Source organism: Orcinus orca, chromosome 7 (genome assembly GCF_937001465.1).
Source record: "Orcinus orca chromosome 7, mOrcOrc1.1, whole genome shotgun sequence".
Taxonomy (NCBI): Eukaryota; Metazoa; Chordata; class Mammalia; order Artiodactyla; family Delphinidae; genus Orcinus; species Orcinus orca.
In genome coordinates, this window is record NC_064565.1 from 93,369,525 (window position 1) to 93,386,366 (window position 16,842).

Below are 16,842 nucleotides of genomic sequence, written 5' to 3' on the forward strand. Positions count from 1 at the left end.
TTGTACTCCATATAGAAGCTTGAAACAATTCTAAGTTGCATCTTACCTCTCTTACTTACAATGAAGTGATGTTCTATGATTATGAAGATTCCATGGTAAACAATCATCTGTTTTCTCAGTTGGAAACATCTTTTTCAAAAGTATTTAACAGGTAATTCTTTTAAAATGGTGACATTTCAAGGTCAATGTTTTCTGTGCTTCATATTCTTCACAGACTCTTATTATCTGATTATATCTTCATATTAAATATGACATAGGAGTAGGGATGACATATTTTAATCCTCATTTGACACAGTCATACATGAGATTTAGATGAAATGAATTGACTCTGGATCATACACCTGGGTCTCTAGAATGTAATATCCAAAAAGGCAGGGATTTTTTTTGGGGGGAGGGGCGTTCTGTTTTATTCACTGATGTTTCCATAGTGCCTAGAACAGTGCCTGACACAGCAGATTTAATACACATTTGTTGAACGAATAAATGAATGAACAAATCTGATTAGTGACGGAAGAGGTCTAGTAATTCTCTAAACCCTCAACCATTGTTCCTTTAGTATTGACAAGCATTGTTCTCTGTCCTCATGCTCTCCCCAATTTTCCTATCTTTTCTGGAAGCAGCTGTCCGGAGGTTTGTGGAGGAAAGGCCAGTGAGCCCTCGCCACTGAGGGGTAACCGGAACCCCAGCCTCACAGTGATGGAGCAGGGAAAGGAGGGGCGTCTATGGGGCACTCCTCCTTGAGATACTAAAGCTGACGCTCCCCTGAGTTTACCAAGGACGTCGGAAAAGAAGGTTCGCTGGGTCTCTCTGTCCCGAGGATGCTGGTCTCACACAGCTTCTGGTGGCGGAGGTGGGCGGTGAGGGTGGAGGGATTCTCTAAAGAGGGCCCCCATGGTCCCAGGCCCAAAGTGGCCCGGGTTTGGCCGGCGCGCTGAGGCTGTCACTCTCGCGGTTCCCGCCTGGCGGCTGGCTGGCAGCGGCGAAAGGCGGGGCGGTCGCGCTCCCCTCCGGGACGCTGCGGCTGTGCCCGCCCCAGCCCCGCCCCCGCCGCCGACCCGGCCGCCGATCGGGCGGGGCTTGTGGGGGGTGGGAGGCGGGGCCTGAAGAGGGCGGGGTGGCCGCGCGGGGAGCCGGCGGCCAGGGCGACGCTCAGACTGGGCCGGGCGCTCCGGCTGCGCGGGCTCTCGGGCGCCGCGGCGACAGCATCCTCCTCCTCCTCCTCTCTTTCTTTTCTTCCCCTCCGCTTCTTTCTTTTCTTTATCCTTCTTCCCCTGCCCCGTCCCCCCCTCTGCTCCTTCTCCGGAGGACGTTAGGTCCTCAGGTCCCTGAACGGTGGCAGCGACGACCGCGGGTGCATCCAGTTTCTGCGCCCAGGTAAGAGAGCCGTCCCCACCTCTGTATAGGGTGCTTTTCTTTCTCCTGCCTCGCCCACCGCGTAGAGGTAGAAGGAGCCCAGGAAAGGAATGGGAATGGGGAGGGGTTGTCTCGTCCTCTGTGCCTTGGAAGCAGGCACAGGTTGGCCGAGCTGTCCAGTCTTCCAGCTGGCGGAAGCTTCAGGCCCGGCCTCTCTAGGTGTCACTACTACGCAGCAGGGGACCAGGGCTGCTACCTGGGTTCTAGATTTGTAGAAGGGTGTGTGACCTCGGTAAGTACCACTTTGAAACGCCCGGGAATTTACGTCGGGTTAGGATATCTGTCTTGAGAGATATCCTTGTAAAAGAATTTCGAGATAGAGGTTTTTTGTTTTCTGGGTTTTTTTTGTTTTTTGTTTGTCTGGTTTTTTTGTCCATCTAACTGCAGAGAACTGCACACTGACGAATGAGTAAGTTAGAGAAGCCTTGTCAATTTGACATCATTTTCCCTGTAATTCTCTCAGAAACAGCTTGGAAGAGCAAGATTGATGAATATTTATAATTTTAGGAAAATGAAAAATTAATGTCTGGTCTTGTTGGAGGGCGGGACACGAAAAAATGAGTCTGGGTGAGCTTGAGCGTCCACGTAGTCTCTTTTTAAACGATGGGGGTGGGAAGCAGCATATACAGTGCATCTGTTTTCTTTTTCTTCTTAAAAGGTGCTTTGGGGGCTGCAGTGCTAGGTGCCTTTCTTCCCCAGCCTCTTCTTTTGTTTAAGGATGGAAATTTAAAGAAGGAGTGTGTGAGAGGAGCCAGGAGTGGGGATGTGTGTGTTTGGGTGTTTGTAGGGGGGAGGGGGTAGTAAAACGGATGGGGTCAGAAAAAAATCCTTGAAAACTGGAAATGGACGTTATATTGCCTAGCATCAGGGTTTCAGGGTTTTGTCAGAAAGTAAAAAAAGCTTTATTAGCAACAAGCCCGTTTGTAACAATTGCTGTGTGCCATCAGCTGTAAGCCCTTAGCATAATGCTTCCAGCACATAGACCCTTTAAAACTGACTCGATGTGAATGAAGGGTTTTTGTTTAAATGCTCTCACACACACACAAGCATGCACAGGGGTATGGTGGTACACACCACATACACACACACACATAAATACATTTGCATATATAATACACTATATACCTAATGTTGAAAAAGGGAGTGGATAATTAAAGATGAATCTTTAAATATTTATCCTTGAAGGTTTGGGATTATGGGGTGAATGAAATTTGTAGTGCAAAACAAATATATGTTGTTGGGTGGTATATAATTTTGGATGTGAGGCAAAAGGATTAATGAACATCCGTAAGGTACTAACTTAAATGTTAAAAATATAATTTATTTTAAAATGATCGGTCTGGGAGAGGAAATGACTGCTAACTGAAATTGAGGTTTGCAGCCTCAGTGAGGCGATGGAGAACAAAGCCTTTTATGTGAGCCACATTATGCAAAATGTCCCATGCTTGAGCTGCAGGTACCAGCCTAGCATAAAGCATAGCTCTGTAACCCTGTCATTTCACTGTGGGCAATTATAATTTTTTTGGCAATGAAAATAGATTAAATAAATAAAAGCTCTTGAGAATGCCCAGGAGGAAGATTATAGCCTTTCACTTGAATGTGACTCAAAACACCCATTTAACTGGGCAATTGGTGTCTACATATTTTGGTAGAAATCTTTATGAATCTGTAAAAAATCATGGGCATTTCAGCCACCCCCTCTTCATGCACAAAAGCATTTCCTTCTTAAGGAAAGGTGAAAGGCATTTTTGTCTTTCAGTAAAAAGTGTTATATTTGCGTGTGTATGTGTGTGGTGTGTACCACCATATGCCTGTGCATGCTTGTGTGTGTGATTTTACATTGCTTTCCTGGTAATTTCATCTGGTTATCGTAGGTTTACATCTGGAATCACGATTTGCATGTGATCAGAGCTATTGTGCCTTTAGGATCAGTGGTACATGCTGTTTATCTGTCCGTGGTTTATTTAATTTTAGTATTTCACAATATGCTATAATGTTATTTAATTTCCAAAATTCTTTTTGTTGTTTTTATTTTACCCATAAGCAGAAATTTGCTTAACATACATCTGGAGATCTAAGCAATTTAAAAATTGAGCTTCCTTTTTTTAAAAAAAATAATATTTTAAATACATGAATTTTCATTTTCTTTGTTTCCCTCCTCTTTTCATTTCCCTTGCCCCCATCAAGTAACCTGTTTCTTTGTGACTGTCAATGCTGCTTTCAGCTTCTAGTTATTGTCTAGACTATCAAAAGTAGAGCCAGTTTCTCAGGAATTTCAAATTTAGGATTTGTTAATTCTCTGTAGCAACTCTCCGAGGATGACTTGTTTACAGCACCTCCTCAGGGAGGAGAAGGAGAAAAAATGTGCGGAGAGAGCATGACCCAGTGAAACCAGCACAGCCATTACCTCATCCTAGTAGCTACTTCAGATTCATTGAGAGAGCAGGCATCCTCTCAGTGGAAACCAAACACCAGGAGCACACCCATCTCAAGGCAGATGCCTTTCTCCTCCCATAGCAGCCTCTACTGTGTTGCTCTGCTGAGGTTAAAGGGATATTTTCTCTTTTATGGATTTCTTTTCAAGGATCTTGAACTTGGTCATAAGTATGCAACCAGAAATGAAACTTGGCACAGCATACCCGAAGGAATAATTTCATTCCTTTACCACTTTGGGCTTAAATCGATTTGCAAATTTTCTAAACATCAGAAGGGAGAAGGAAGAAAAATGCTTGTTGGTGTATTTTTGCATGTTTTCTTATGACACCCATTTTTTTGTCAAATTTTACTAGCAACTAGATAATAGACTGGATTGTTATGCTTTTGAAAAATGGAGTTGCACTGTTGGACTTTAAAATGAAATAGTTACAACGTTTGCTTAGATGTATACATGACAATATGTGGATACTTAAAATATTCATTGATGTCCCCATAAGACTGACTATATGAAACCAACTTGGGGATTTTAGTATTCAAGTTGATCACTTTGGTTAATGAATTCCTTTCAATGCTTAATTTCCTCTTGACAGATTAAGATAAAGGCTCCGAAATAACAGTTACAGTGGATGATAACACCACCCCCAAGTCAATACCATATCCCTTAATGCTAAAAATAGTCATTTAGGTAAGTTATTAGTAATGCATTAGTAGAAGTTATCCAAAGATAACATTCTGGAACAGTCATAAACTCTTATGTCTCTGAAACATCGGGTAAAGATGCTGTTACGCTCTTTGAGTCATATCTGATTCTCTCAGATATGTCTGTTCTTTTTCTACTTCAGTTCTCCCTATGCCTTTCTTAATGCCATTGCCTTGATCTGCTCAATCTAGACCTTCTTATGTGTGAGCAGTATTTTGATCATTTTACTGATTTTCTTCCCTCTCTTTTCATTCCATTCTTTTAAATCTCATATTTGAATGTTAGACGTCTCTAGGCATTTTGTCTTCAATACTGTTACTCTCAATACAAATTTAGCCTTTACTTTTCATTTAGGAGAGTATTTATTCTGATTTATTTATTTATTTAATTTATTATGTATCTCTTAAGTTTCTACTGGATGCAGAATATTGTACTGGGGACTATGTATAGAGACACAAAAAATACTACAGGGCTTCTGGCTTTAAGAAACTTATACAACAATGTAAAGCAATTATACTCCAATAAAGATGTAAAAAAATAAATCTTAAAAATAAAGTTAGAGGGATTTGTTTCTTTTGTAATGGGGAATAACTAAGAAGTAACATTTAAATGAGCAGCTACTGTGTTTCAGATATGATACATAAGTGCGAGGGACTGCACTTGGGCAGGGTAATGTCCCAACACCTCAAAGACAAGCTTTTATGTATCAGTTATGTAAATGTCCTAATGTACACCCTGTATATCCTTCTTTTTCCATATATGTATTCTCTCTATATAATTATATAAATATTTGTATATATAAACTAGGGAATTGTAAATATAACATCTCTGACACACAATGGAAGTACTAAGTATCTCAAACACTTCAGCCAATCAGCTGAATCAGCTGTAGAAGGTCAGATCATTAAATGCTGGACAGCACATGAAAATCTCATTCAGATTATTCTAAGCAACTTTTGGTGTCTCAAGAAATTATTAGTCCCAGTAATTGATTCCAGGCACCAAAGCAGTTAAAGAACTACAAAGTAAGAAGTGGCACACGAAGGGCCAAAATCATGGGAGAGGGTCTGTGAGAAAGTTTGGGTGAGTAGGTGGGGGTAGAGGGAGATGAGGAACGATGATGATGAGGAATGAAAGCAAATTCTCAGCTACGTTTAGGCTGGAGATGAGCCTTTGTCTAAGTGGGTGAAGAGGGAAAAAATCTGTTTTGTTTTTCTACCTCAACATAATATTTTGTTTGAATCCCTCCCCTGCCATTACTTTGAACTAAGGCCATAGGTGTTTTCTTGTAAAATTTATACAGGATGCTTATTGGAAGAAATTCTATAGTGAATTAAAAATTTTAAAACAATATGAACACAATTAGTTGACTTTTTATGAGAAACACTGTGAATGTAATCTTTGAACTTAGTCTTCCCTGTTCAAGAGAGGTAAACTCTTTGAGTGGTGATACTTTTTAACTGTGATACGTTTTACATAGACATTTTAGTGAAATTCTGTGGAAGTTAAGACAGAGCTCAGGATTTCCTTTTTCAGTCAGTTGTTAAATTTATATTGTGGATTTTAAAGAAAGTTTTAAACAATTTGTTTTTTATTAATATACACCAGAGGGGACAACTCTTATGTTTTGCTTTTTGTTATGTTAATAGGCCTTTTAGAGAAAATAATTTAACTAAGATCACACAACTTGACTTTCCTCTTGCTTTCTTCTTTTCTTCCTTTCTTCTCCCTCACTATCTCTCCCTTCCTTCCTTTCTCCTTTTCTTCCTTTGCTCCTTCCTTTCAATTTGTATTGGCAAAAAAAAAAAATCACTGATCATTAGAAAATGCAAACATAGCCTGCTGTTTATCTTGCAGTTTATTTTCCATTATATCTATATTTCTCATTTAACATGCAGTTTTATGCCAATTTCTCCTCCTTCTCAGGGCTCCATCCCTATCTTGGCTCCTTCTTTGATCTTGACTTTTATATTCTCTAGCATTGAACAATCTTTTCCTTGTATACCAGTCTTTGATCGTGCTTCCTTCCTCTAGAAGGCCTTTCTGAACCAGGAAGAAAAGTTACTACCTTGTTTCTTCCCATTATTTGTACCCAAGTTGACTCTGACTCCCTTATCTTATAGACAATTGCTTATCCCAACTGTGTCCTTTCCAGCCTTCTTCAAATTAGTTAAAAAAAGAAAAATATGGTACACCTGTACTACAACTTATTGCTTTCAAAATGAAAATTTGATTAGCCAACTGTATTTTGTTATTTTATTCACCTGACATCAAATAAAATGGTTTGACTGTTTTTTAAAATTGAATTGATTGGTAAAGTCATTATGTGTCAGGCAGTCCACTGTCTTCGTTTTATGCTAGCTAACTACACTGATGTTCACCTAAGTTGAACTACGTTAATTTAATTTTAAATGAAATATTCCTAGTTACATTGCTCTGTACAGCATCAGCATTAGCCATCTTGAATCCATCTCAAAATGATCATAAAACACAGTACTTGAATATTCACGAGTATATTTCATTGCTTAAATATCTAGCTCTCTTATATTTAAAGCTAACTTATAAGTAAATATACAAACAAGCTCTTTTAGTTTGAGATAGAATAATCATGCCAATATGAACCCTTTATATAACATTACTTTAGGTATTAATGGATTTGTAGTTGGCCATGTTGTATTGTAACAATTGCAACATACTGTATTATGTTGTTAATGGACAGCAGTGAAATTATATAATAAATTGGTATGAGAAAATGTTTTCTAATTTTATTGGCTAGAAAGCAGCATGATTAAATAATGCTCAGCTTTGAAACTGTATTATTTTATTTGGGTATTGTGCCTCTCAAAATTGTAATTTAATCTTTAGAGTATACATTTTTGAGCAGAACAATATTTTAAACAATATGTTGCATATTTTTCTGGTGTTTATGAGACCACATTCCTTTGGCCCACTTTGAAAACAAATAAGCAAAAAAAAAGTTTTTAGGATTCAGCTATGCATTCTTTTTATGTTAATGTCATCTAATATAGCTAGGAAAAGATCTGATTCTGTAATTTACTGCACATACTTATATTGTTCAAACAAAAATCTGCAATCTGTAGCATACAATTTCTTTGCTCAGTGGACAAGAATATGGAGTCATAACACCTATAACAACTTATTAGTCCACCAAATTTGTCTACCTTGGTAGACAAATACCAAGGGCTAGCATGGTGGTATTTGTGTGTATGTGTGTGTGTGGGGGTGTGTGTATGTGTGTAATAATCACAGAGTTAGCCTTATGTTTATGCCATTTTCTATAGTTGAGATAAATTGTTATATAATCAGTTGATTTACAGAAAATTTAAAATTATACTTTGATGCTCCATATGAGAATATTTGGTATTAAATACAATTTTATAGGTAAAACAATGACATAATTATTCATTAACGAAATTAAATCAGATGAATTTCAAACAATTACTATATTTTTCTGTTTGGAGAGATATAGTCCAAATCTCACTGCCCATTATTAAAATCAAATGATACAGCTAAATCTAGTACTCAAAATCAGAGCATCTCCATGTTGATCAAATGTCCTGAATTGAAATACTGGTCCCTTAAATTTATCTTTTAAGAAGTGCAGGTGGCACTGCTATTGCATGGAAAATGCAGTGTATCTTCATTTAAACAGCAGAAGCCAGGATTGATGGAACTTTAGAAATTTTGCTGCTAAGAAAGCATTAAGAAACCACTGAGCATCCTATTGGAAGCTAAATCTCTTATAAAACAACCAAGTGAGTATGATCTAGGGTTTATTTTAATGGGTTTGGCCATTGTGCCTCAAACTAAAGCTTGCCTCATTCATAGATTACAAGATGAAAATTATCATAGACCATTAAGTGGTCTTTGGTGAAACTGAGGTTTTGTGGGGTATTTTCTAAGTTCTTATCACTTTCAGACCAATCACTAGTTCCATGATTTGGGGGTTTTTTGTTTTATTTTGAAAAATACCACATTAAGTGAGGGTGGTCCATATCAAAATTGTAAATTATGACAACTTGGTACAATCTTGGACAGTCTCACTGCCCTATTTCAGCCTCTTCCCAAAGACTACCATCAAGTTTTGTGATAAGAATCCAAAGTTTTCCATAAAAAAACTGATATTGAAATGAGTAAACTTATTAATGAAATCTTTTCCTTTTCCTTCCTAATATATTTATAGTCTGTGTAACAGTAGCTTTTTGTAACCCTAATAATTGGTGGCCTAGAAGGACTGTGTGCTTATACATCTGGAAACAAAGTCTATTCTTCTGTGCCTCTGCCCTATGACAGAAGGGACATCAGTTCTTAAGACTTGCTAATTATATAATGACTTAGATGTTTGGAGAGGAAGAGGGGCCGTTAGGAGCAAATGGTGTGAACCTCCGATGTACATATAAGTAAACTGGGACAGGGAGTGGTTAAGTGACTTTCCTGAGGTTCTGAGTAGTGGAACCAGGCCTAAGATTTAGTTATTCAGGTCAAACTCAGCCTGGTAAGGGGAGGCCAGTAAAGAACCATCTCACTCGGACTCTCTGCTTCCAATTCTGGTTATATTTTTGTTCTGTGACCTAAGGGTGGGGTGATCTGGCAGCATACCTGCCCCACTTTGTGACTCAACTGTGACTTTCACATGAATATAAAAGAGGGAGGGACTCAGGCCATTCCAACCAGCTCCATGCCAGCTCCACTGTGAACGTGGTGAGACTAAACCTGGTCCAGGAAACACTGACAAGGCTGCTGCTCCAGGTTCATTCTTGTGGTTTGGATCTCTTAGGACAGAAGTTTTAAACTCTCTGGGGTTGTGTGCCCAGACTCAAGGTACTTAAAAAGCCAAGGAGCTTTCCTCTGAACTTGAACTATCCATACTGATGCCTCCAGATTGATTGAGTTTGTATTTAAACTTGGCTCTGTGTTCAAGGGGAATCCAACAAAAATAGCCAGCTTGAAACTTTTGTATGACCTATAACACTATGAAATTTTCTCAAAAATAGCTTTCCTTTTGCGTCTCTGCAACTTTAACATTTTTAGCTAAAAGGAAGTGAGCTAGAAAGGCTGTGGCCTCTGTGTCTGTGTCTGTTTCCCTCTTAACTTTTCTACTCTCGTATGTCTTCCTGCTTCTCTGCCTCCAGTGTTCCAGTCCTGTTGTTTCTTTGCTTCATCCAAGGAGACAGCAAATTAAATAAGAATTAGTTGTTTCCATGGTTACTGTGTTCAGTAGAGCTTCACCGTACCCACACTGCTTAGGCATTATCGAGTCTTAAGCTGACAAATATATGAAAGGCATGAAGAGCATCTTGGAGGAAAGAAATTAAGCAGAAAGCATGCTTAAATATTTAAAGAGAAGTATACTCCTAGTCACTGAAAACTGAAACTGTATACCACTATCTAGGGAGTGAAGGAATTCTAGTGTCATCCTTCTGTTAAAGAATGTCATATAGTATGTCCTAATTCTCTAAATGAATGTATTTAGTCATTAATCAGAATTGGAGTTACCGTTTTATCACTGAGTAGATGGAACAATTCCTTAAAATATTTTCCATGAACATTTGAGAAAGGATGGGCTATACACATTGGCTTCTCCTGAAGTATCTTTATTTTGAGCCATAAATATAGGAAAAATCCATCTTAATTGCACATCACGAATGTATACCTATGAAGGCAAATCTTTTAAAATAAGATATTTTATGCTTTTCTTCTTAGATGTGGTTTATTGAATTTGATAGTCTGAAAATCTAAATGATCCATAAAGAGTAAAAATTGAGTTACTTGTAGTGAGGTGGATGGACCTAGAGTCTGTCATGCAGAGTGAAGTAAGTCAGAAAGAGAAAAACAAATACCGTGTGCTAACACATATATATGGAATCTAAAAAAAAAATGGTTCTGAAGAACCTAGGGGCAGGACAGGAATAAAGACGCAGACATAGAGAATGGACTTGAGGACACGGGGAGGGGGAAGGGTAAGCTGGGACGAAGTGAGAGAGTGGCATGGACATATATACACTACCAAATGTAAAATAGCTAGTGGGAAGCAGCTGCATAGCACAGGGAGATCAGCTCAGTGCTTTGTGACCACCTAGAGGGGTGGGATAGGGAGAGTGGGAGGGAGACGCAAGAGAGAGGAGATATGGGGATATATGTATACGTATAGCTGATTCACTTTGTTATAGAGCAGAAACTAATACACCATTGTAAAGCAGTTATACCCCAATAAAGATGTTAAAAATAATAATAATATTTTTTAGTAAATGATGTTCTTGGGAATCATTCATTTTTTAATTTTAACTTATGTATTATGAATAATCTATACATGGTATTTTACAGACAATACATATTTGTATACTTGCTCATGAAAAGTTAGTGTGTGCAACAGGGATATTATTAATCTCCATACTTGAAAAATGATACCCTATTATCTTTCTTAAACTGCCAAACTCTCTGAAATGTAAAAAATGTTGCACAGGTATTCTTTTGGATGAAACAAAAAGTTAAAAAAAAAAAGAAGCATAGTTTTTGTCTTACAGATTTTTAAATTTTTAAATAGGAGAAAATTTATAAAAGACAAAAATTCATGGTCACAAAATTTTAACATTTTAAACGTAAATACTACAGGGCAAATAGATACTTTTTGTTTTTCTTCCACTTAAATATCATGCTGGTGTGCCCTAAGTACTTCTTATATCATGGTCCATAAATCATTTATTTACCAAATGGTTATTAGATCCCTAATATACAGCAGGAACTTTTTTGAATATATAGGATATTGGGACAAACCACACAAATTCCTGCCCTCATGGAGATAATATTCTAGTGGTGGGAGACAGAAATTAACATGTAAACCAAATTTCAGGCACGAAAAAAATGCTGCAAGAAATAGAAAACAAGAACACAATAGAACTTGTCTGGGATGGCATAGGCTGTTCTTGGAGACATGAATAATGAGAAGTAGCCAGGCATATGAATATCTGGGGGGAAAGTTTTCAAGCAGAGGGAACAGGAAAAACAATAGCCTTAAAGCAGGAAGAAGCCTGGAATATTTGAGAAACAAATACAAAGCCAGTGGCCCTGGAGTCTGATGAACGTGGTAGAGGGTGATGAGACAGGAAATCAGGGCAGAAGGCAAATATCAGGCCACATATGTTCTCTTGACCATTATAAGGGGGTTGACTTTAATTGGCAGTGCATTCTAATTTTTAAGGTAGTAGAAGCAAAATTTTTTTTGAGAATCTCTTAAGAGCCTTCAAAGATTAATTATGTCTTCTAAATCTCTGTAGATATATTTGTTAACATCACTAATGCGTTAAATCACAAGAGAGAAATCATTTAGAAAATTAGAAATCAGTGAGAGAGATAAGATTAGAGTTTTGTTGATATAAAATGCTCTAAACATGGGTAACCCAAATTGTGTCATTTTCTTGAGATATTGGAGAATTACATATATAAGTGATTTTAACCCTGCAGCTTTTTTGTACCTGAAACTAAGTTTTTTAAAAAAATCTAAACAGAAAATTATAAATCCATGTTTGAGGAAAGTAGTCACAAAAATCACTCCAGTGTTGATATGAATGTGTTCTTTGGCTATTTCCCCACAGCAGCTTTAGTTATAAACAAGGTCAGGTGCCAAGCAACAACCAATATGGCACTGAAATTTATAAATGAATTCAATAACGGAGTTACACATATTTTGCTTCTTACAGGCAATAGCCTAAATGTCCTGAAATTCAGTAAGTGAGCTGATCCAATTTCATGATGATCTTTTTTTTTTTTTTTGCGGTACGCGGGCCTCTCACTGTTGTGGCCTCTCCCGTTGCGGAGCACAGGCTCCGGACGCGCAGGCTCAGCGGCCATGGCTCACGGGCCCAGCCGCCCTGCGGCATGTGGGATCTTCCCGGACCGGGGCACGAACCCGTGTCCCCTGCATCGGCAGGCGGACTCTCAACCACTGCGCCACCAGGGAAGCCCTCATGATGATCTTGAATCACCTTTGAGATTAATGGTTAGTTTACCTCTTCATGTATATTGCTTATGCTAAAATACTTAAAATGTAATTTTCAAATATTTGTAGACCTAGTATAATGCTCTCCTGAACTTAGCATTAAACACAGTTTGCCAGACTTTTGATTGATTGTACTTTTGGCATAATTCAAGGCTGTTTACTCTCTTCCTAGGCATTTCCTCAATAGAAAACAAAACTATTAATTTTTTTATTCTTTCATGCAGTATTATTTATAGGGCATTTTCAAAATATTACGTAATTTAGGAGAAAGTAGTATTTTTATTTTATAATGAAGAATTGAATTACTGTTGATTTTTCTTCAAGCTTCTTTTCTTGACTTCCACTTTGTTTTGTTTTTAGGATTAATTAATTATATGATGTAAATTGCTTTAATGTGGAACAGTTAGGTAGAATGATATATCTATCTCCCAGACTTGCAATTACTCAAGTTAAATATTAAATATATGAATAACAAACCAACCAATAATTCAAATATATATTAAACTCTAAATAGCATTCTTGGAATTTTATTTAAATGTAGGCCTTTTAATATTGAGATATCACTAAATATCAAATATAAACTGTTATTTCAAAGAACTGATGAAAGGCTTTAAGGAAAACAAGAAAGTGATTGATTTTCTTCTATATGTACAACCATGCTTATGCTATGGGATGTAAAATATACAGCATGTTGTTCTCCTCTAGTTGCCACTCACTAGAGACACAAGACATAAAGCTAATATTAAAAAGAATATAAGGCACAATAAGGTAAATGGTAAAGAATAGCATGTCTTGTAAGTGCTATACAAATTTAGAGGAGGGAAGTATATCACCATGTGCAGAAGCTAAAGATTTCATGTGGGAAGCAGGATGTGGAGTGTGGCTGCATAAGTGGCTTGGTTTGGAAAGCACCCGGCTAGGATAATAGCAAAAGCAAAGACACTGAGGTGACAAAGAGCAAGGTAAACCATATTGCCTGCAGTGGGGGATTCCTTTTGGAGAAGAGTAAGATGGGTAGGTGGTCTTGGATTTGTAGAGGTCCTTAAATACTGGGCTTACTTGGGGTTTTGGTTTTATCATAAGGCCATTGGAGTCAGTGAAGGATTTTGACTTGGGAAGGAGGGTGAGGAGTGTGACGTTTTAAGATTATCAAGAAAAATTTGAGAGGATGTAGTGGCAGGTCTAGAATTTCTACATATGGTGTGGCATAGAGACACCAACCTATTTAGAGGCAGAGACTAAGGGACTTGTTTGGGAGCTATGGTTGCAGACATTTTCACAAACAGCTAAGAAAATAAATATCAATACCAAAGAATGGAGGTGGTGACACGGATAAAGATGGGGTGAGGAATGCCAGTGTCAAAAAGTTCAGAAACACAGGCTTGAAATAGCCCCAAAGAGTTAGAAGCCATGTAGAACTGTAGTCAATGAGTAACATGCTCTCCTATTGGGGTTATGTCATGTGCATGCAAAATATGTATTTTTAAGAGGACATTGGCCTTGGAAAACAAAGCAAAGAAATAAGGACAAATTTCAGTTCAACTCCTCTGATTTCTAGGCCATATTGGAAATGAACTATGTGACTACACAAATTACTTTAGTAAACCATTATTGAAAATCAATGGTATGAGTGTATAAAATTAAGTAAACAGATTTTCTTGCAAAGGATTACAGACATTTTTGTTAAATATTTATTTCTGATTTTAAATAGTTGCATTCTAAAAATGTTTTTATAAATAATATCAAATGTCAGGGTTGGCAAGCTATTCTGTAAAGGGTCAGACAGAAAAATTTTTAGGCTTTGTGGGCCATATATAGTCTCTGTTGAAATTGCTTAGCTCTGCAGTTGTAGCAAGAAAGCAGCCATAAACAGTATGTAAACAAATGGGTATTGCAGTGTTCCAATAGAGCTTTATTTATAAAAACACATGACAGGTCCATTGACCAGTGGATTGTAGTTTGGCACCGCCTGACATATACTGTCTTGGTTGAACATGAATCTAGAAAATGTCTTTAAGATTATAGTAACCATACTTTTAAGAGGTCACAAATACATAAAGACTATGTAAGGACAATAGTTATATATTTCCCTTTATGAAGACCCATGGCATCTTTAGATTTCTTTCAAGTCAGAGCGTGTTAAAAACTACTTGACTTTGTCTTAAACCACTGGCTTGGTTTTATCATATGGACACTAATTGTGGTTCTGTTTTTTCCTTGGCCTCTAATAACCTCAGAATAAAGTTGTGTCCTACTTCAAGTAACTAGGCAGAACCTAAAGTATACATTTCACATGCTGTTTCATGCTTTACTTTATTAGATTTCCATTTGTAATTTTTTAAAATCCTTTTTAGAACAAGGTAAGGTATAAATAAAGCTACATTCTATATTTTCATCAGAGATCCACTTACAATTAAAGTCTTTGACCAGAGGAGTTCTTCCTTTCCAGGAGTAAAGGTGACGTGGCATTTCAATCATGTTTGCTGTTCAATTAGGACAGATTGCATTGCTCTTGTTACTCAGTTTCCACAAATGAAATCATTTTCTCAAAAATAAACTGACTTTTGTGTGAATATGCTATTGCAGAGAAACAATTAAATCTGTTACTCTCATATTGTAAAAAAAAATGGGATTGTTGCTGCTAAACCTTTTGCTGTGTTTGTTTTACCACAAATGCTTTTCAAACAATTTTTCAACCCCCAGGACGTCAGTAGTCCTGGTAGAAGGCTACTAAGACCCAAATATATTCTCTCTTTTATGAATGCATGAACACGGAAATATTCTAGGGATTAGAAATCAGATATTTAAATACTGTTCTTTCTCTACAGAATGCTACATGAGATTTCACACTTCAAAGTGAAATCTTGGACTCATGGTATAAGGAATGAGTTTTCACTTTGTTTTGTTTTAAATACTCATCATGTGAAATGATACTGTTGCCTTTTATTTTATTTTATTATTTATTTATTTATTATTTTGGCTGTACCCGGGCCTCTCACTGTTGTGGCCTCTCCCGTTGCGGAGCACAGGCTCCGGACACGCAGGCTCAGCAGCCATGGCTCACGGGCCCAGCCGCTCCGCGATATGTGGGATCTTCCCGGACCAGGGCACAAACCTGTGTCCCCTGCATCAGCAGGCGGACTCTCAACCACTGCGCCACCAGGGAAGCCCGACTTTTATTTTTTTATTTATTTATTTATTTTTGCGCTACGCGGGCCTCTCACCGCTGTGGCCCCTCCCATCGCGGAGCACAGGCTCCGGACGCACAGGCTCAGCGGCCATGGCTCACGGGCCCAGCCGCTCCGCGGCACGTGGGATCCCCCCGGACCGGGGCACGAACCCGCGTCCCCTGCACCGGCAGGCGGACCCTCAACCACTGCGCCACCAGGGAAGCCCCCGACTTTTATTTTTAATAATATGTCTTTTTAATACATTGGAATTAAATAACTGGTCTAATTTTGACTGTCCTGTTCAATTAATAGTGAAATGTATTTGTTTGACTCTTCTGGAAATGGTATAGTGGTCAAGAAAGCTCTTCATGTGACCATTCACCTGAAAAATACATTATCATTAGATGTGACTTAAAAATGATTCTTAGACATAATCAGGGAAGTGTCATGGGAAATGACAATATTCTTCTTTAAAAGTTAAGAAAAAGAGAGAGAAGAATACCATATAAGAAAAAGATAAATTAGAAAGCCCCTGGTATTAGACGTTTGTACCACTTTATCAGTATACTTGTATTTAGATTGTTTCACTCTAATAGTTTTCTGTGGTTTAGCGTCACAGAGAATTAGAAATTATAACAAGTTGCATTTCAGTTAGACTGGAACATAGAACAGTGAGTGATGGGCCATGGATATAGTTAGAGCCAGGTTTAAAAAATACCATGGCCTAGGCACATTTATAGGGATCATAATAGGTGTGATCCTGTTCTGATTTCATTGTTAGTGAAATATACAAAGTATCTCAAACATTAGCAAGAGGGTTAGGTTAAATAGTATTAAGTTAGTCATGAAAAAATGGCATCATGTTTTCCTAAAGCAAATTCAATTTGAATTTCTCATGCTAAAAAAAATTACATTTTATTGTATATATCAGATGTAAATGGAGACAGTCTGTGAAGAAGGATGTAAATGGAGTATGCATATTTAACCTTGAGAACATCCATTTTATTATTTTAAAATAACTATTTCAAGGTGAAAATTGCTTAAGGCTTCTGTATTATGTGGGGTTATTTTTCATATCACAAAACATATCAAAAACATGAGAGCAA

The 16,842-nt window shown here is 37.7% G+C and overlaps 1 protein-coding gene across 2 annotated transcripts in view; it reads left to right on the forward strand.

Annotated features, from left to right (window-relative positions):
* Window positions 1-1,138: 1,138 nt before the first annotated feature.
* Window positions 1,139-16,842, forward strand: part of MAP2 (microtubule associated protein 2) — a 277,803-nt gene continuing 262,099 nt past the window's right edge. For both annotated transcript variants that reach the window (XM_033428408.2, XM_033428433.2), the window contains exon 1: window positions 1,139-1,374. The gene's annotated coding sequence lies outside the window, so the exon portion shown is untranslated. The remainder of the gene's footprint in view (window positions 1,375-16,842) is intronic.